Source organism: Canis lupus, chromosome 3 (assembly GCF_003254725.2).
Source record: "Canis lupus dingo isolate Sandy chromosome 3, ASM325472v2, whole genome shotgun sequence".
Taxonomy (NCBI): Eukaryota; Metazoa; Chordata; class Mammalia; order Carnivora; family Canidae; genus Canis; species Canis lupus.
This window is the reverse complement of record NC_064245.1, coordinates 77085597-77107784: the sequence shown is the minus strand read 5'-3', so window position 1 is coordinate 77107784 and position 22188 is coordinate 77085597. Positions and strand designations below refer to the sequence as shown.

General features: G+C 33.7%; 1 long non-coding RNA gene across 1 annotated transcript in view; it reads right to left on the bottom strand.

Moving 5' to 3' along the window:
- Window positions 1–11705, bottom strand: part of LOC118354173 (uncharacterized) — a 30247-nt gene extending 18542 nt beyond the window's left edge. The window contains exon 1 of the long non-coding RNA XR_004814184.2: window positions 11602–11705. This is a non-coding gene — a long non-coding RNA (uncharacterized LOC118354173). The remainder of the gene's footprint in view (window positions 1–11601) is intronic.
- Window positions 11706–22188: the final 10483 nt, after the last annotated feature.

Sequence of the window (22188 nt, the reverse complement as noted above, 5' to 3'; positions counted from 1 at the left end):
TTAGATAAATTCAGACAACTGTCTACGGAGTTATTTAGACATTATGGACAGAAAGCCTTAGAATAATTTTGGTTTATTGTTATTTATATATCATTGTCTTTCATTTCTAAGAAAACAGAGTTTTGATTTAAAAACAAAAACAAAACCCCTGAAAATCTGAGGTTGAAATTAGGAAGTGAAGTTCCTGTATTGATTTAATAAAATTTCTCAATCCTTTGATATTCACCTCTTATTCAATTTTTCTGATCAGTACAGACATCACCTTGACATGCTCGTCTTTTGTTGATCTTGCCTCAGCGGAGCCTAAAATCCCTAATCTTCACTCCTTCAAGTAAATAAAATACAATGATATATTTCAAAAATATTTGTTGACATCCCGAATGAATCAAAACTTTGGGCTTATATAAAGTTCTCAATACACCATAAATAAGTTGCTTTCCATGGTTTCCCTCTATTTTTCTTACTGTCTCCAGATATAGGCCATTATCTTGAAAGAGATCTTCACTTCCAATCTGTGGGCCTATTGCTCCAAAGCAGTAACAACCTGGCATTCTCCCGAGAGGTGATCATTGAAATTCAGATATCTTCAAATACAAAATCTACAATAATGAACCTTCTCCTCAGCTTACCAACGCCTTACTTCTACTTACTAACTTATTTCCAGCTTCTAGTCTTCATACAAACTTTTTATTAGGAAATTTATACCAGATATACCTGTTAACTATCATTTTTAGTTGACATTGTAATTCTTACCACAGTGCTACTTTCTCATTCTCTATTTTTCATTTGGTGTTTGCATGTGTGTGCATGTGCGTGTATATGTATAGTAGATTGTCTCAATAAATTGTGAAGGCCTTAGAGAACAAGCCATTTCGTTATAAATTTTCTGGCATTGTCATCTTAAATATGAGTAATTTATCAAATGTCATTAGGCAAACTCCTCCAAAGTTATGAAGGCAAATTTAACAACAAAGAAACTTTCCTTTTGTATTGCCAACATAGACTGTAAGTATTATTTTTTCCTTCTATATATTTCCTAATCTTTGTGATGGAAGACAACTCTCCATGGGCTTTTCATGTTTCTGTACATCTTGGAGCAGAAGCACTGATTTAAATTTGTTCCAGACTATTTTTTCAAGGAGGTTTGTATAGTGAACCAGACTTGGTGCAGAGATAATATATCCCTCCAGAACAAAGGGCAGGCATGCTTCCTACCATTTTATGAAAGATCTGGGTTCCCTAATCTCCAGGCCTTACTTCTGAAACAGAACTCACAATATGTGCATGTATCCTCTGGCCATCTTTGCATAGATGCATAGAAATCAGTGGTCAGAAGAACAATGAGAAATGATGAGACAGTGGCTATTGCCATTGCTGTGACTAAAAATTGTCTTTTTCTCTGATCCAGGACACTCATTTCTTCTACCAGCGTCTATGAAAATCTGGATACTATCAGGACACCTGGGTAGCTCAGTGGTTGAGCTTCTGCCTTCAGCTCAGGGCGTGATCCAGAGTCTGGCTCCCTACAGGGAGCCTGCTTCTTCCTTTCCCTAAGTCTCTGACTTTGTCTCTATTTCTATGTCTCCCATGAATAAATACAATCTTTAAAGAGAGGAAAAACAAGAAAAAGAAAAATCTGAATACTATCTTGTTGGCTTGCAAAGAAGGTAACATCTAAAACACTTCTCAGTCCTTGACAGATATAATTTCTTTTGCCTAAGCTGCCTTTTAGTTATCCTGGCCATATGCTCTGTAATATGCCCTAAAGATCTAAAGTTAATGGGGATCCTGATATTAATGGTGGTATGAAAGGAAGGGAGAATTAAAACTGCCTCAATTATGTTGTTGTAAAATATGTATTTTGATTTCCAAAATCAAAGATTTTAAGTATGGAAAAGTATACTTAACGTGCCAATAGGTCTCTGATTAAATGAGGATATTCCTGCAAATGAATTTTCATCTGTTTGGCTCTGGTCTCCTTCAAATCCACCTGTATCTCCTTTCCATTCTAATCAGATATGATTGCCCTCAGGGGAAAAGCTCTGCTGTCTTTCTACTGAATCATGTTTTTCTGAGTGAACTCTACACAAGCAGCAATTCTAAGTCACACATTAAGCAGCCAAACTGATGAGTGGTTAGGAATTAAGGTTATAAAAAGTTCCAAGATTCTTAATTTAAGTAGTAGGGAGGAAAAGGAGATAGAGAAGATTAAGATTTTTCCAAGCTAGTCAGAGAACTACCCAAATTCAGGACCAAAAGCATCAGCAGTGTTTATGGCTCAAAAATAAGAATTAGTTGAAGAAAGAGGAGAGGTTAGGGAGATGAGAGAGACATGTCAGAGCATTACAAGAACTGTCTTCCTTTCATTTTATTTATTTATTCTTCAACAACCTCCAAAACTCCTTATGTATATATTTTCTAAATATAACCTGTGCTTTTTTTTTTTTTTTTTTTTTTTTTCTATCTTTGAGAAAACACTCCCTCCCACCACCTGCTGATGCACTGGCCTCCTTAACCTCTGATTAAAGCAAATGTTCTGTGAACTATGATTTTTTTTTTTACGTTGCTTAAATATAGCATCACATGGGGTGCCTGGGTGGCTCAGTTGCTTAAGCACCTGCTTTCAGCTCAGGTCATGATCCCAGGGTCCTGGGATCAAGCCACACATCTGGTTTCCTGCTCACGGGGAGTCTCCTTCTCCCTCTCCCTCTGCTCCCCCTCGCTCTGCTCCTCTCTCTCTCTCTCAAATAAATAAAATGTAAAAAAAAATACAGCATCACTTAATAAGAATTTTTCATAACTCATCTTTTCCACCTCTGAAAACAGTATTTTCACTTCCCATTGATATATTCTTACTTTCCTTTGCATATAGATTCTGCTTGATACCATTCCCTTGGGTTTATAAAGAGGGATGCTAAATTATCCTTTCTTTCTGACTTGTTACTTGCCTCAGAGGGATGTTGACAATGATTCCTAATTCTTTGAACCCTTTCCCAGTGTACCCTGCTAAATACTGATGAGACCATGCTGTCTTCAGGAGACTATTTCCCTGCGGCCTCACATCTGATACTCTTAATCTCTGAATTATGGTGCCATGTAAAAAAAAATGTTATGGTATTGGTATTATTTCTTTGTATTCATTTTTGTCCTCTTGATTATTTTTTATATTATCACTAGAAACAATTTCCATGCAACAATTTCCATTCTTTCCATGCAAAGAGATACATGGAGTAGTGTCATTTTAACTTTACACCACCAGACAGTATTTTCAAAGCTAGAGTCAACAGAATTGATGCCAAGAAGAATTAACACTTAACTCAACATTATCCTCCATGGGAGGAAAGCCAAGAGACTGATGTGGTTTGCCAAAACTCTGTAACCTTTTAATGTGAGCACTGTCTTTCAGTGTTATTATTTTTGCAGGGAAGAATAATCACAAACTCAAGTTTTATGAAAACTGTTTGCCTATTGTGCGATGAGGAATTAAAAGAAAAAAAGAACAATATTGTAGTCTTATACTGAATATTGCCTTTCCACATTATTTAAAAACAGTTTTCCAAGTATTATACTTTTTTCAATACATTTAGTAATAAATTGGGCACATAAATAGATTTGTTAGGTTAAGATGTATCATAAAAGGTGAAACCAGTGTTGTGCTGGACCCAGCTTAAACTGGTTTGTGAGTGCCAATTCTTCACATCTCTCCCAATTTCAAGATCCATGACAATATTTGGTAGATTAAAATTGGCCATTCTGGGAGTATTGCTAACACAGAAATTGACAAATGCTATATTAGGGGTTTATAAATTTTTTTTTTTCTAAAGAGCTGGTTTACTGCAACACAGATTTTTGCAACCAAATATATAAACACAAAACCACAGGTTATTATTAAGCCTTAGATATTAGATTTTCTGTTCAAAATGCTCACCTTTTACATAAGTATACACAGAGGTATCAAATTGCGAGTTTGACACAGATATCAATTAGTGCTTAATACTTCTTATTCTAACAATTCCTACTCAGATCATTACTAAGTGAAAGAAAAACATGTAATAAAACATGTATTAGAGTTGACATATGGGTATGCAGAGTTTCTATCCTCTACATACACTAGAAATCTAACAAAAACAAGAGACTTGAAGACTATTCTACTATTATCTTTTTCCATTTTTATTCTTTTAAAAGTGATCATACCTTATAATGTTTTTTAATTTTAAAATATGGTATGTATTTTTAAAGAAAGATTTTCAAGTATGTAAATTACTTAATCACAACTTATTAAAATACTACATAATTTTGGTTAACATTCTGTGTCTCAAAGTTTTAACCCATGCCTTTATAGGCATGGCATTAGATTTTATAATCTAATGGTTTATTTAGTCCATGTTATAAAATCCATATGATAAAACAGGGTTCCATGTTCTTTCCTCCATGGCATGTTTACAAGTTTATAACTATGTATTTGTGATATTCTTAATCAATATTTTTCTCTCACAGAGTAGGAGCTAATTTTGTTTTACTTACTATTATATTTCAAGGAGTGACACAGTCCTGACGAACAATAAATAATTTTTGAAAGAATAAATAAATGGACAGAAAAATTAAAAAATATCTTTAATATAGGTATTTTTTCAATTCTTTCTCTAGAATAATTTTCTCTTAATAGAGCAATTTGATAATCACCAAGGTATCTTTTACTTTACAATCTATATACTTGTAATATTTTTCTTGACTCTACTTGGAGTGCTAACCCTCTCTAGATTACTTGGTGAATGCTTGCATTTTTCATTATTAGTTCTTTGATACACTCCTTGTTAAAGTGGGCCAAAGCAAAATTCATTCTTCTAAGATTTGTTTAGTTAGATCTTATAGTAAAACATTAAAAATAATAAGTAAGGTTAAGTTAAGATAAAGGTATTCAGTAACACAAAAATGGAATTGTGTATATTGATTGGAGGATATATTACCTTTTGCATGTGTTTTTGCCTATTTTAATTAACTTAAAAAGTGGAATGAGTTAACATCTCCTATTTTCTGGTTTTGTGTGTGTGTGTGTGTGTGTGTGTGTGTGTTTTGCAGTGTGTTAGCTACTTTAATTATTGCTGATCACTGACCTGAAGCAAAGAAGCAATTTTCTTGTAAACGTACTAATTACCAACTAAGTGCTTGGTATTTGGGGCATAGAAAGCAAGGAAGAAGGGCAAGAGTTAAGAAGCTAATAATGAGTGCTTAAATTTGTAGCATTCCTACTTTCAGAAACCAGATATCATTTTTCAATGTGAGTTTCATGAACAATCTTTATTTACTTTAAATATTCTACCCAAAAGTAGCATTACAGTGTATAGCTACCCTGAGTCAGTTTTGTAAATGTGTCACGTTGTCAAAACCAATGTAGGATAAATATGACATTTAAATTTCACTCCATTATTAGTTATTCGGTGCTATTGTTAAAGAGAAAAAAAATAGCAGGGAAATTAGAGATTTATGCTTGTAAAAGCTCTCAAAGTATTTTAGTCTAACACTATAATATTTTATCATTTTATCAGACTTTGTTATTGTATTATCTAACCATTATGAACATACAGTCTGAAAAAAACATTAAATTTTTCATTGAATGCATACTAATTCAGAATACACAAAAGGAGATAAAGTTTAGCATGTAATTAGATATTATAACAAACAATAAACAATTTATTTAAAATTAAAAGATACTTTGGCAGCCATCTAATCCTAACCGAAACAAAATAATTATAATAACTAAAATTATATTTAAAATATAAATATAAATTTATTACTATGTTCTATGATTATTATTTACTATTATTTTTAAAACGTTATTCTATCTTATATACTGTTCCACCTGATTTTCTACAAATGTGTTTTCATTTCAAACTTGCTCTGGTTAGCTCTTTAGTCTTATAACAACAACAAAAATTACTTAGCTCTTAAGAGATGTCATGTTTGTGTTATTAAAGTCTAATCAGCCAAGAACACAGGCTTAGGGCTCTAGTGTGACAGCATCAGACTTTTTGATATGATGCAATGAAGAAAGGTGCTTCACAGAAACTGAGGGATGCTGCTTCACAAGAGTTGCAGGGAAATGTCTTTTGCAAGGTCCGGGTTTGTGCTGATGGATAACAGGGAGAATTTAAGGGAAACAGACTGAATTCTGTTTCAAAGGTGGATGTAAAGAGAGTAATAACCAAAGACAGGGTGATGTCGTGAGGTGTGGGCAGCGTAGCAATTGGGTAACTATAGTAATGAATAAAAAAGCAGAGTAGTTCTGGGGCATCATTGGTAAGAAAGAAACTATAACTCAAAAAGGGGGCTCAGGGGCGCCTGGGTGTCTCAGTTGGTTAAGGGTCTAACTTCGGCTCAGGTCATAATCCTGGGGTCCTGGGAGAGAGCCCCGTGTTGGACTCCCTGCTCAATGGGGAGCCTGCTTCTCTCTCTCCCTCTACTTTTCCCTATGCTTATGCTCTCTCTGTGTGTCAAATAAATAAATAAAGCTTAAAAAGGGGGGAATGCGGTTCATCTGGCATGTTACAACTGCTATATGACCTTAGAAGAAACAAGATTTCCTTTTAAATTTGCTTCTGGCTTTCTTTATCTACACCCCTCCCACCACCAGACTGATTTTAAAATAGGGTTACTCTGTTTCCTCTTCATTCTAAATAATTCTAAATAATTCTAAATAAGCTGATTTTTAATCTTTTTGTACTTAAAAGTTTTATATTCTTTTATCACCATAAATGAGTGATAGTCTTAGTCTGTTTAGTCTGCTATAACAACAACAAACAAACTATAAACTGAGTAGCTTATAAGAACAGAAATTTATTTTTCACAGCTCTGAACATTGAGAAGTTCAAGATCTAGGTGCCAACAGATTTGGTGTGTGGTGAGAGTTCACTGCCTTGACAGCTGTTTCTCCGCCTTAGAAGGGGCAAGGTTCCTTTCTAAGTTTCCAACCTCATTACCTATTCACCTCTAAAAGGCCCCAACTCCCAATATTCTCCCATTGGGGGTTAGGATTTCAGCATATGAATTTTGCAGGGAGGAGGAGGGTATCAACATTCAGATCATTGCATATTACTATATAAACTTCAATAATTTTAAGCCATGATTTTTTTCCTTTAAAGACAATTTATCCATTACTTTACAGTTTCTGAGGGAGCAGAAGTCAGGGAATGGGTAAGCTGGGCCATCTGCTCAATTTCACAAGTCTGCACTCAAAGTATTGGTCAGGATGTGATCTCATTTGAAGACATGACTGGATAACTGAGGAATAATCTGCTTCTGAGCTTATTCAAATTTTTGGGAGAATTGATTTCCTGATGGCTGTGGACTCAGCATTATTTCTGGCTGTAGGTGGAGGCTATAGTCAGATCAAAGATGCCACCTAAAATCCTTAAAGGCTGCCTACAGTTTGTTGACATATGGACACCTCCAAAATAGCCACTTAACTTACTTCATTAAGCCTGCAAGGTGAATCTCTAGCTCTTGGCCATGTAATGCAACTTAATCATGATAGCAATATAGCACTGCCTTTGCCATAGTCTGTTAGTTAGAAGCAAGAGGCAGGCCCTATTTGCACTCAATGGGAAGGAAATACAGAAAAGCATAAAACCAGTAAGTGAAAATAATTGGAGATTAACCTACAATGACTAATGTCTCCACAGTGACTAATGTCATATTTTATAGTCTGAAACAAAACTCTATATGAACAGTATTAGTACTGCTCAATGACATCCATATTTTTGTTTCATCTACATTCTTTACCCATTTTATATGAAGGTTTTTTTCTATAGACATCAAACACCTGAAGGCAAGGTATTTTAATATATTCAATTTTATTTGAAGTCTATTAAAACTATTGACTTTTCACTTTGTGTCCATATTATATATATATATATATATATATATATATATATATATATATAAAGTCCGTGGTGCTCTCAGGGAATATTAAGCAGTGCTTCAAGTACATGATTGTAATTTCCATAACCCATTACACTGATCCTGATTTTCTTTTGCCTTCCATCTCATCCATTATCTAAAGAGTGTATTTGTTTTGTAATTTCATGATATTAAAAAAAAAATGTTCAGATATACACCTACCCGTCATCCATCTCTCAGCTGAAGTACTATGTTGAAAATATTTGTGTTACTTTGTTGTTGGACATTTGTTTAAAAGCTATATTGGATTTTAATTTTTAGTCTTAGAAAAGTCCCTAAGGAAATGATAGTGATATTGGCTATTTTCTAGGTAGCTAAAACATGACTGATTTTGAAGAAACTATTTTAAAAAATGACTAACTCTTGACAGGTAATTACAACTTTTCAACACCTTTTTAGAAATGTTGTTACAGTTAGAGGTATCCTTTCCTTTCTTCAGCCACACAAAGCATCTCTTTCATTATGTGTCCTGTGTAGAGTCAATACTACAGAAATTAGTCTATAGGTTCAATGAATAGTTGTTCAAAAATGTCCCAGCATAAACAAGTTTTTGTGCATCCACAGTGATACACATATTTTTTAACTAATTCAAAGATCTTGGTTTTGAGGTGCCTGGGTGGCTCAGTAGTTGACTGCCTTCAGCTCCGATTGTGATCCTAGGGTCCTGAGATTGAGTCCTGCTTCAGGGAGCCTGCTTCTCCCTCTACCTATGACTCTGTCTCTTTCTCTGTTTCTCTCATGAATAAATAACATCTTTTAAAAAAATGAAGATCTTGGTTTTTACCTGAAAAATGTATTTGAAGTTTAATTGTTTTTCTCTTAAGGAATAGTATTCTGGGATGCCTGGGTAGCTCAGTGGTTGAGCGTCTGCCTTTGGCTCAGGGAATAATTCCAGAGTCCTAGAATCGAGTCCCACATTGGGCTTCCTGCATGGAGCCTACTTTTCCCTCTGCCTGTGTCTCTGCCTCTCTCTCTCTCTCTCTGTATGTCTCTCATGAATAAATAAATAAAATCTTAAAAAGTAAAAGGAATAGTATTCCAATAATAAATCACAAAATTGAATTAAAAGAAAAGTTGCATTTATTTGCTGTATATTTTAAAATAATCATTTTATCAAGATGAGCTCATCAGAATTTTAAGAGACTTATTAGCTTTGCATCTCTAACCCTAGTTGTTCAAAGGAATATCTTTAGGAGTGAAGCTGAAGACAGTCTGTGGAGTCTTACCCCACTTCCAGCACCGTTTGAACCAAAGGAACTCCACTTTTATCTTTCAATCTATGATTATCAATTGATCGATTGATACGGTTTGTGCACATCAGCAATATTTGCAGTAATAAAATGTTGTAAACAATGAAACTCTCAACTTAAAAGAATGTTTACTATTAAATGTATACAATGGAATATAATATAGCCATTGTACAGGTCATTTAAAGTATTTTTCCATTAAATAGTCAATTTATAGAGACTTAACAAAAGGTGTAATACAATGTAACATGAATTGAAAATACAGGCCAAAATGTTTTTACACTAAGAATCTATTTTTTAACATTATTTATAAAGAAAGATTAAAATTTAACAATAATGTAAACATGAGGTTAAAGAATATATCTACGTGGTAATACACTTGAGGACTAAAAGAAAAAGTGATTATTGCTATATTGATCATATCTCTATGAACTCACTGGATGAAATTATTTTCTTTGATTTATTTCAGTAACCTAGAATTTATATATAGAGAGTCCTTGTAAAATTGAGCTTATAAACCTTTCACTTCTTTGTGAAATAAAGAAAAGGAGAATAGATGAAAGATGAGAAATTAGAAGGGTGTACTAATCAGAGATCTTCAAAAACAAAATGCATATTCCCAAGGAGCAGTTAGGTGAGATAAAGCCCAAACACTAAAATGCCAATTTATTAATGCAAGATGTGAAATTTTGTCCTAAGAAAATGCAGACTCACCAAATATAAAAAGATAACCCACTCTTCTGGTCTACTTAAGAGTATCTCTTTGCCTTTGCCTTATTTTTATTTTTCCAACCATATTTCACACTTGCAAAATATAGAAATGGTAATTTGAGAATGCTCAGTGGGATTCCCTTAGCTTCAGGCTAATGGAGAGGACTCTAGAGTCCTTCCAAGGAATTTCTAGTCCTTAAATCCTCTGAATTACTGACCTATCTAAATTGAAGATTATATATCTACTACATGAGAATTGCTTACAAACTGAGTAAAGCAGTATACTTGAACAATACAGGATTGACAAAAACTCCAAGAAACGGGCACCTGGGTGGCTCAGTGGTTGAGCATCCCAACCCTGGATGCTCCTGGTCGTGACCCCGGGATCCTGGGATCGAATTCCTCATTGGGCTCCCCTCAGGAAGCCTGCTTCTCCCTCTTCCTTTGTCTCTGCTTCTCTCTGTGTGTCTCTCATGAATAAAATAAAATAAAATAAAAAAATAAAATAAAATAAAATAAAATAAAATAAAATAAAATAATAAAATACTCCTAGAAACAACCCCTGACCTTACATATGCAATCTTCTCATTCCAAGATCCTGTGATCTTTCACCCACTAAATTTTAGAAGAGCTTTTCTTGGTGGACATCCATATATCAATATGAGACCACAAATGAAGGAAAGTTACTTAGAACAAGGTCCTGTAGGAATTGCTTTATAGGATGGAGAGTAGAAACAGTGGTCCTTTTATGCAAAGGACAAAGCTCTCAGCCCTTGTCTACATTTTGAAAATCCTATAGCCAATTGGGTTTGAGTTCCCATTGTATTTTAGTCTCAGTGAATTAAAGTCTTATGAGCCAAATGTAGAAATTGTTAGAAGGGGAAATCAATTGAATGAAAGTGGCCCTGGATCAGGTTGCATAATTGTCTGCTTCTTTCTGTCAGGAGGAAGAGATTTGGGAAAAGAGAAAATTTTTTTCCCTGGAGGTAAAGAAGACAGCACAAGGATCACATTTTCTTGCACAGGGTATGCTCAGTGTTATCTATGTTATGCTCAATATTCCCATCTCCCATGTACACATATCAGTCAAGTCCAATTTTAAATCCTATATATCAAAATAAATGAGGATAAGGCTGTGTGAAACAAGAGAATAGGCCAGAAAGTCTCACAAATTACTTGTAAATTTAGTGGAAAAGCATGTCTAGTTAAAGAAGAGGAAGAAATGGACATAGTTACAGTGCATAGTTTCTACAGACATACTCCAAGCAGGGTTCCTAAGACTAAAGCCAATAGGATACTATATATAATATTTGTCATCTAATTTGGGTGTATTCAGGGAAATGGCTTTAAATTGGCTGTATAGCAGTTAAATAAAAATAAACAGTGGAATAGAAGCTAAGCATGTCTTTCCTGGACTACCAGGATATTAGGTATAAAATTGGAAAATTTATCTAGCATATTTTATGCTAAACAAGGCATTGAAATGAGAGAGTGAGCCTCAACAATCTTTGAATTTTTTTTCTAGATCTATCATTCCAAATTGTTCCCCATTGTTTGATCTTTAGATTTGAAATCACTTTTTTCTAATCAACACTGTATACTCCCTGGATTAAGGGAAACATACATATTTGCATATAGAAATACTAGTGTCTATTAGATGTATAATAAATAAATAAATAAAACATACTCTTTGAAAAGTGTGTTATCAGTCTTCCCTCACAGGCAGGGTGCTGTGGACTTCTTTACTCGCTCCTCCAATCAGAACATGTCTTGAAAAAAACAATTGTCTCTTTCCTGTAAGTAGTTAAAAAAATAAAAATAAAGTAAAAAAAAGGAAAGTGGAAAAATAGCTCCCAGAGAAGAGGGCAATGTAGACAACATTCAAATTGATGCTAATTCCTTTAGAATGATCCATGGAAGTGCAAGGATTCAGGCTCACTGCCCCTGGTCTAAATGTTCTGAACCTTGCTTCCTCCCTCAGTCCTGTACTATCTCTACCGTGTAAACTGAAAATTACAGCTGTAGACACTCTGCTAAACAGTAGGCATTTTTCACAAGACAACCTATTATAGGAAATTATAGCAAAAAGGAAAAAAAAAAACACTTTCTACAATGCACAGTGCTATTTTACTTATTTTTAATGACAAAAATCAGTGACCATCTTCCTCCAAAGCCTCCCAGACAAGCCACAGCTATAGTTTCTTGGGTGTAATTACATCCCAAGAATTAAACCTCCATATTGATACAAGCTTTTTGTTGTCCTCAAGGGTGGCTTTTGAAGGTAGAAAAGTCTATTCAGAAATTTAAGCAATTAGCATTCAGTTTATGAAAGCTTCAGTCTCAAAATTTGACCTTCACCTCAGGTTTTCAAATGCAGTTTGCAAATCTTAGTAGACTATGCATGAATCCAGTAAATCTTAACAAACTTTGAGTAATTTGTTCTTCTCTACAAGTTCAGAAACTTTTAAGAAAAATTTACATATTTAACATATTTGGTTTATTCTTTAAAATTCAATATTCAGATGTAATCTCCTGAGTACTTAAATGATTCTTATGAATATAAATAAATGAAATTTACAAATACAGTGAACCTAAATGTCTCTTTGATGCTGGAAGGCCCTGCACACATTTAATAAGATTTGAAGATAAAATATAATGTCAATTGCTCACATATGTTAGATTTGAGTAACAAGGTAGTTATTCTAAAAGGCCAAGTTCTCTTAAAAATACAGGAGGATGTCTTTGCACATTTGTTCTCTGCCTTTGGCTTCTTTATTTGTAGCTTCTTATCATGGGCATGTTGGCCTCTCTTTGCTTATTTTTTTATACTTACTAGTATCTCTAAAATCACTTTGATTTAAAAAAAAAGCATGTGATTTCTCCACCCTTAATCCTCTTTTATATGACATTCTCTGTAGTTCTTGCTCTGTATTCCTCATAATTCAATCTACATTTTTAAGCTGATTTTTCTCCCTCACCTCTACATTTTAACCTCTGTCTGATTCCTTTTCATATGTTCCTTTGGTCCAATAATCTCATGTTTTCTATTAATAATTTTAATAATATTAAGTAATTATTTTATTTTTAAAAATTCTTTAAAATACAACTTTACAGTTCTTACTTTTTTGGGGTATGATGAGAGAACGGAAGGTGAACTGAGGACAAAGCACAAGCTGACACCCTGCAAACCCCCCACACACACACACACTCCTGGTGGGATCTGTGTGATGTCCCTCCGGGAGGTTCCCAACTGTCCTAATGTTAATGCCTTGCTAGAGGGAAAAACAACCTTAACTTGAAAGTAGTTTCTTGAAGTATTTTGTTAGTCTTCTACTAGCATGTGAAAATCCTTTGAAACCTTCCTTTTCCTTGTCTCCCCCACTCCCAAATGTACAATCAGTCACCCCTACAACCCCAGAGTAACAGTTCTTTCTGCTCAGGGGTCCAGTCCCCATGTTTTAATAAAACTGCCATTTTGCACCAACGACATCTCAAGAATTCTTTCTTGATCTTAGGCTCTGGACCTCACCCCACTGAACCTTAGCTACATTACAAAAGTACATCAGGTATATATTTTTTCTTGTAATTTTGTTGTATGTAAAGCAGTTATTCTACTTATTATCATTTTTCTTTTTATAGTTATATGAGGTTTGACTTCAATCCTTTTCTTTATTTATGTTATATCTAGATGAGGTATATTTTCCTACATGCTTAGGAGGTGTTTCCTTTATTACAGTGGTAGGAATTTTGAGCCAGGATGCTTTTCAAGCCACACAGCTCTAGGGTTCCCACTTCTGTTCTTATTACAGGTGTTAAAATCTTTGGACTTAATTCTTTATGGTATGTCTGTTATTTTTCTTCTCTCAACTTGTGTCCAGAAATTCTTTTTGGTTTTTTTGGCCCTAGATTTCCTATTCAATTAGATCACAGGTTTCATACTGTTGAAAGGATTTATCAGGGGAAAAATATCAGGTGGTAAATTTCCAGTTAATAGGGTCAAAACCATCTCCAAACTGAATTTCAGTGATCTTGCACTCAGCAGTAAATTGGAGACTATAAGCTTACACTACTTTTAACTATTCTCAAACCAGATCATTAAACTTTCTGCAAGTGTTGAAGATCCCTTCATTGGAGGTAGTATCTTTTTTGTGTGTGTTTAATTCTTCAATTCTCAAGGAAATAAGTTCCTTGCCTTATCATTTTCTTTCGCACATTTGCTTTTATGCATCAAATCTTCATGCTTATGATAATTTGACCCATTCTATTTCTGTTTTATAATTCATAGCAGTATAGTGTTTACTAGTTTTGTTGACATTTCCCTTAGGCTGGCTTGCCTTTCTTTCTTTCTTTCTTTCTTTCTTTCTTTCTTTCTTTCTTTCTTTCTTTCTTTCTTTCTTTCTTTCTTCTTTCTTTCTTTCTTTCTTTCTTTCTTTCTTTCTTTCTTCTTCTTTCTTTCTTTCTTTCTTTCTTTCTTTCTTTCTTTCTTTCTTCTTTCTTTCATTTTTAGTGGAAGGGATTCAAATAATTATATTATAAAAGAAAAGAAAACAAAACAAAACAAAACACACCATTAGGGAAATCTTACTTTCTTGTTCTTTTGTTGTTTAAATGCTCCTTATCTACTCATTGATAGTTTAGTGTTTGTGATGCATTCTGTATAATTTATTTCATCTTGAAAAGTGCCAACCTTATTATTGCCAAAGAATGATCTTTTTAAAATTATAAAATTTTATTTTTTCTTTTTAAAACTATAAAATAACTTTATACACATTTTTTCATGTGTATCATCCTCTCAAATATCTTGCAAACTCCTTGCTTTTGCCTCACTTTTTTTTTGTCCCAGTGTAACTCTGCTCTGTATGTTCACCTTATTCATTAGTTCACAGCATAGCTCTCCTACTTCATCATTACTTTTTTTTCAAAAATTGCTTTAAAAATAATATATTGTAAACTTCTTGCATTACACAATATTTAATTTTTTTATTGTTGTCTTAGGAGCATTTATTCATTTAACAATACTTAGTACCTCCTATGCATAAGGGATTATTCAGGAAACTGGTGAATATGAGATGTGAAGTGTCTGTAAGAGTCCTTTAGGGTTTGCTATTTAAATGATAAAATTTATTTAGTAAAATTAAGATATAAATGATTTTATGGTGATTTATCCAGGGTAGAGTTAGCTGAAGTAGTGTAAAAGGATTTGTGTAACTGAGTATTAACTGTTAAGAACAAATAATTTGGTTTGGTGTTTAGTGTGTCATTGAGTAAAGGACAGGCAGGGCTGGGTAGAATTAGGTAGGGGGCTAATGGGATCAGGTTTACAAAAATCCCAAAAATGCTGAGGTGTAAGGAAACCAGACCACGCTGCTCTAGGTGTGTGGGTAGGGAGAATGTCTTTTTTATGTCACCTGTGACCAACAAAGAATAACCAGACCCTAAAAACAAGTAAGCCATTAAAGATGTTATTAACAGCCCTTACTCAAACCAAAACATCAAAAGAATGATAAGGCCACAAGCTCCCTGGTCAGTTTAAATTAAAGACTCTCAGTGGGGCCCCATGTTGGCAACCCTATCAGAACCCCTCTCACTCCTGAGAGCTTTTCTGTATCCTTGCTTAATAAATTTCTAAATTCCTTTGCTTTACTCACTCTCCTTTGTCTGCAAGATCCACCTGTGGACTCCATGAGACACAACATAGCTCTCCTGCTTCATCATTACTTTTTTATTTTTCAAAAATCACTTTAAAATAATATATTGTAAACTTCTTGCATTACACAATATTTAAATTTTTTTATTGTTGTCTTAGGAGCATTTATTCATTTAACAATACTTAGTACCTCCTATGCATAAGGGATTATTCAGGAAACTGGTGAAACTGAGATGTGAAGTGTCTGTTCTACATCATTGATAATTATATAAATTTCTTGAATCTGGTATAGATGGGTTTAGAAAATTGACTAATCTATTTAGAGCCAGAACATTCCTTTGAATGTGCTTCCTTGAGTAAAAATCTGGTTTACATTTCTTTATTTTTTTTTTTTAAAGATTTTACTTATTTATTCATGAGAGACACAGAGAGAGAGAGAGAGAGAGAGAGAGAGAGAGAGACACCGGCAGAGGAAGAAGCAGGCTCCATGCAGGGAGCCTGACATGGGACTCGATCCTGGGACTCAAGAATCACACCCTGGGCTGAAGGCAGCGCTAAACTGCTGAGCTACCCTGGCTGCCCTAAAAATCTGTTTTAGGCCTTATTCTTGCCACTTAGATTTTAAAATGTAAATAGAAAAAAAAATGTATATAGAATGTTGTCACTTCTATTTTGAATACACGTAATCAGGAACAAAATAGTTGGTTACATTCGCCCTTGCCATACATGGGTTTACTTGGCAACCTGGGGTATTTCATCAGGTATCAGGCAACTTACCCTTACATTTTTTTCATTCCTTCACTGAAACAAATTCTCTTTGTTACATTTAAACTCACATTTTGAGGTCGCTTGGGTGGCTCAGTCAGTTCAGCATCTAACTCTTATTTTAGCTCAGGTCATGATTTCACCTCAGGGTCCTAGGACTGGAGCCCTGCATGGCAGGAGGGGAGGGCAGGGCATGATCCCTTCTCAGTGGAGAGTCTGTTTCTCTCCCTCTCCCTCTGCCCCTCTTCAAGCTTGCACATTGGTGCTCTTTCTCTCTCAAAAAAATAAATTTCTTAAAAAAAAATAAATGAGCAAATAAATTTACTTTTTAAATTTCCATGGTGCCTCTCTTTTCTCATCAGTTAACCATTTTAATCCACTTATAAATGACAAATGCTTCCTGAAAAGAACATGGATAAATTTCCTCCTCTTAAAAATAGGACTTGATTCCACTTATTTGGCCTGGCATGATGGACTTATTCATGAAAAAACCAATTACTACTTTTAAATTTGATCACCTTTGTTCTTATCTCAGTGTGTGATATATTTAAAAGAACTGTTTATTTTTGTTTGGATAGCTTTTAATTTCCACATTCAGTTTTGTACATTAATAACTATGGTTATAGAGACTGATAAATGCCATGGAAATCTTGAGATAGCCGGATGGGAGTCCAGTGTTTATTTTTATGTATGTCTTTTGAAAGATACTATTACAAAGACATATGTATAAACATGCTTCAAATAAATATAAGCATTTAGTCCTCCAGTAACAAAAAAATCATGAGATCAATCATCCATACTAATAGAAGAAAATTAAAAATTTGCAAAGAATGAAATTATTTTTATATTTATCATTAGTTACTTAGAATAAACAGAACAAGACGTTGCATTTTAACATCCATAGGTACAACTATTTATATTTTTGCCAAAGAAACAATTTTCATTAACAAAAATGAATCTCTTTTCCTTTAAAGACACACCTCACTAAATTTATAAGTAAGTTGTACATTTTGTCTTGAATTTGTTTCATATTTCCCAGCTCACAAGTGAGGATTTAGTATAGCCAGAAGCAGAAATGAAAAGGATATATTGATGCCAAGTCAGTCATTATTTTTCAAACACTTACCAAACTGTCTATAGAAAGTGTTTTCACACTTCTATAATAGTTTATCATTTTTACCTGACAAGTTTATCACCAAAATGAAAGACTTAGTAGGTGTGAATTCAAGGGCTATCTGCTAATCATAATTTATTAGCATCTCAGAAAGATGTCAGAGGTCTCTTGAAAAGTTTTTTTTTTTTTCTCTGAATTGTTCTGATTTTTTTTATTACTACTAATCCCAGTAATACTACTTCAGGTAAATGTCCTTTCATGCATTTAAACCAGTTAAAGGCACCATACAATACAGAGTCTAAAATGGAGTTCAAAGCCTGAATGTACCTTTTAAACTGTTACTCTCTGCTCACAGGCAGATACACGGATAAACAGATAGTGGGTACAGGGGGAAGGAAAATGGGTAAAGGAAAAGAGCCAAGATGATGGGCAGGTACGGTTGTATACATACATGTGTATTTTTAAAACTTGTTTTTTGTTCCTTTGTTGTTTATTTTTCCACTCAATTTATGTTTAATTTTTTTGTGTTTTTCAACAACATGAAAAATTTCTGGCTGTTTTTTATATAAGCATTTAAAACCATAGATTTCTAAGTCTAGATTTATTTTCCTCCTACAATTGTTGATGTGTTGTTTCCTTTTTATTTGGTTCAGATTATTAAAATTCATCTTGTGTTTCTTTTTTCTTACAGATGAGTTTAATTATATTATTAATTTTCAAATATTTGAAGTTTTTGTAGTACCCTTCTGTTACTGATATCTAATTAAATTTAGCTATGATCAGATAATATATTGTGTATAAATTCAATCCATGTTATTTGGTAAAATTTATTTCATGATTTAGGATGTGGTAATCATAATCAATGTCCCTATGAACTTGAATAGAAGATACATACTTTTATTGTGGGGTGCAGTGTTTTACAAATGCAAGATTGGTTCCATTATTTGATAGTATTCAAATGTTCTACAGTTTTGCTGTTTTTCATAAATCTACTACTCATACTCATTACTAAGAGAAAGATGTTGAAATATCCGACTGCTTACAGATTTGTTGATTTTTCATTTCAATTTATTTTTCTCTTTTATATTGAAGCTTTACAACAGTATCCTTCCATTTCTCTCATCATCTTTTGAGGTATATTGATCTATATTCCTAATATATATATATTTGAAATTCACAAAGCCTTGATAACATTTTGCTTGAATCAAACAACTATCTTTTAAAGTTTTCCTTGCATAATAAAAATTACATTTACTAGCATAGTTTTATCTGCCTATTCCATTATCTGCCATTTCTGGATTGATTCTCTCCAGAGGGTTTTGTGTTTTGTGTTTTTGTGTTGTTTGTTTTTTGTTTGTTTGTTTGTTTGTTTTACGGTTGATGGGTCATATTGTGCTGCTTCTTCATTTGTTGTTTTTTGATACAAAATGTAATATTCTTTTGTTGAGTGATAAATTTTGTTGTTTCTTCAAAGGCTGTTAAAATAATTTTTTTTGCTATAGCCTACAATGAATGTATTATATATGCAGCAAGTTTTCTACTCTCTGTCTAAATGGATTTCCAGTCCTTTCTGACCTCTGGGAATTGCTTGTCTTATAGAGCTATACTTTTTCTTGGAGATTCTTTATCAGTTTCAAAGATATTCAGCCTATGCATGTGCGGATTGGTATATAAAGGCTCAAGAGGTGACCATATTAAAATTTCTGCAACACTTTCTCTATATAGCTTCCTCCTCTCTGAAATTGTACCTTCAGGCTCTTTGAATTCAAGTCTATGTCTCCTCAACTCAGGGAGCATACGATGTTTTTCCTTGGATCATATGCTGAAAACTGCCACCACACAGAAAATCTGGGTAATAGTAAAGTTCACCTCCTTATCTTAAAGGTTACTATTCTTTACTGGCCATTTCCTGATATCTGCACATTGGTTTTTCATATATTGCTTTTTATTTTAAGTTTTTATGTCAGGAAAGTAAGTCCAGACTCTGATATTCTCTCAAGAACACTAGAGAAAGTGTTGTGCCTCATTTTATTTTATTTTTTTTCTTTTTTTAAAGATTCTATTTATTTATTCACGAGAGAGAGAGAGAGAGAGAGAGAGAGAGAGAGAGAAGCAGAGACACAGGCAGAGGGAGAAGCAGGCTCCATGCAGGAAACCCAATGCAGGACTTGATCACATGACCCTGGGATCACGACCCAAACCGAAAGCAGACACACAACCACTGAGCCACCCAGGCATCCCTGTACCTCATTTTAAAATAGCTTTTAGTCTTACACAATTTTTCTATAATACTCAAATATGACCACTCCCTACTTAAAATACTTATAATATCTTTTTTAATTTTTTAAAAAATTTTATTTATTTATGATAGTCATACAGAGAGAGAGAGAGAGAGAGGCAGAGACACAGGCAGAGGGAGAAGCAGGCTCCATGCACCGGGAGCCTGACGTGGGATTCGATCCCGGGTCTCCAGGATTGCGCCCTGGGCCAAAGGCAGGCGCCAAACTGCTGCGCCACCCAGGGATCCCCCTAAAATACTTAAATGGTTATACAATACCCGAAAAAAGACTCAAAATTAGAGGACTTTGAAATGTCATTAAGGGGCACCTGGGTAGCTCAGTGGTTGAGCATCTGCCTTTGGCTCAAGTCATGATCCTGGGGTCCTGGGATCGAGTACTGCATCAGGCTCTGGACAGCGAGCCTGCTTCTCCCTCTGCCTATGTGTCTGTCTCTCTCTCTTTGTCTCTCATGAAAAAATAAATAAAATCTAAAATAAAATAAAATAAAATAAAATAAAATAAAATAAAATAAAATATAAATAAAATAAAATAATAAATAAAATAAAATAAATAAAATAAAATAAAATAAATAAAATACCATTCAAGATCTGATACATGTTTACCCCTGTAAGCTTTCAGCTTACTGTATCTAAATGAAAATAATGCCATAAATGGAATAATGTGGTTTTTCTCAAACACAGTTTGGGATTTACCCCTGATTGTAACTCTACATCATTCATCATTTTCTCAAAAATCCCTTCGGATTTCCCTTTCTTAACATCTACAGTCTTCTACTAGATACAAATTTAATATATACATAAAGAATTCAGTGTTAACAACATTGGACTTTCCTTAACCATGAAATATATGAGAGAAATATTTTTGTCATTTGTCTATTGCCAATTTCCTTACCCGGTATCTTGTAAACAACCACCTTGTTCCTTCCATTTAAGTTTACAAATATTTTCAGTCAGATAGTAGAAACATCAAAGAAAGGTTGATTCAAATCTCAGATACTGACAATTTTCAGAGTGGATATGGATTAATCCTTATAAAAATTTCTATTTATCTCTTGTATAAAAAATTACCCCATAACTTGGTGGATTAAATAGGAACAATTTTATAATTTCTCATGGTTCTGTGGGTTATAGTCAGCTCAGGGGCCGACTTGCTTAGAACACACAAAGTGGCTTGTTCACATGAATGGTTTGGTGCATTCAGCTAGGGGGCGGGGGTCAAATGGGACTGTCAAATGAAATACCTCTGTTCTTAAACATTTGGTCTCTGTATGCAGCTAGAGCTTCTCACTGAGTGCAGGCTCAATTTTAGAAGGCATGAGGTGAGAGCTGGCAGTCCTAAAAGGACTGAGTATGAAAGTCCCTCACTGTTACTTGTGACATATTCCATTGTCAAGGCAAGTCACAAGCCCTGCCCAGCTTCAGGGTAGAGGAAATAACCTCCACCTATTGATAGGAGAAATGGTAGGTATGCATACAAAAAGAAACAACTGTTGGGGGACTCTACTTGAGACCAATTTCCCCGGGGAGGAGAAGAAACTGTATTGATGTTTCCTTATATCTCTTTTTCAATGTCTTTTTTTTTTTTTTTTTTTTTGACAATGGGCAGGAAGACCTAGGCCTAGGAATGTTGATAGTATGTATCAGTCTTTGTTCCAGTTGTGTTGTGGCATCCTCCTCATCTTATCTTAGCTATTTGAAACATTTATATCTGTTTCCTGGGAACAAAATCTGGTTAAGCTTTATATTCTCAGATATTATTGCAGATCTCTATCTGTGAAATGATATTTTTCCTCCATTCACTCCTTGTTAACCATCCTTGGCTCAAAACTTAGTTTTTCAGAATGTTATTTTCCATTCTTTATCACAAGGAAGAACTTTACCAAAGATATCAAAATGAACTAATGCTAAAATAAACAGTTTCAAAAGTATACTTGACATATTGTGGCAAAATGAAAAATATTATTTTTTAAATTTGTGATTTAATCTTTCCTAACATCTCTAGGAGTGAACTGTGAAAGAAATGTATTATATTTTGCTTCTAAAAACAAAATCAATGAAATTGGAAATAGTAAATAACTGTAAACATATTTCACTCTACTAATTAGGAAAAATGAGATAATCTAGTATAAAGCAGCATTACTTTTTATAACTATAAAAAATAGATCTCAGACATCTAGCAATATTTGTCTTAGGCATAAAATAATATTTAAATATATTTAAATGTGGGGAAATAAATTATTTTACTCGTCTTGTCAAGGATAACTAAAAGATATGCTTTTACATGTATTTATCTTATTGTTGCTGTTATTGTTTACTTTCTCAATATCTATCTCATATACATATTTGTGATTAGAGATATATGCCATCTTTGACTTTAGAATATAATTGTATCATCAAAATAAATTTCTGTTGAGATAGTAGAGATCATTATACTTTTTTATATCTAACC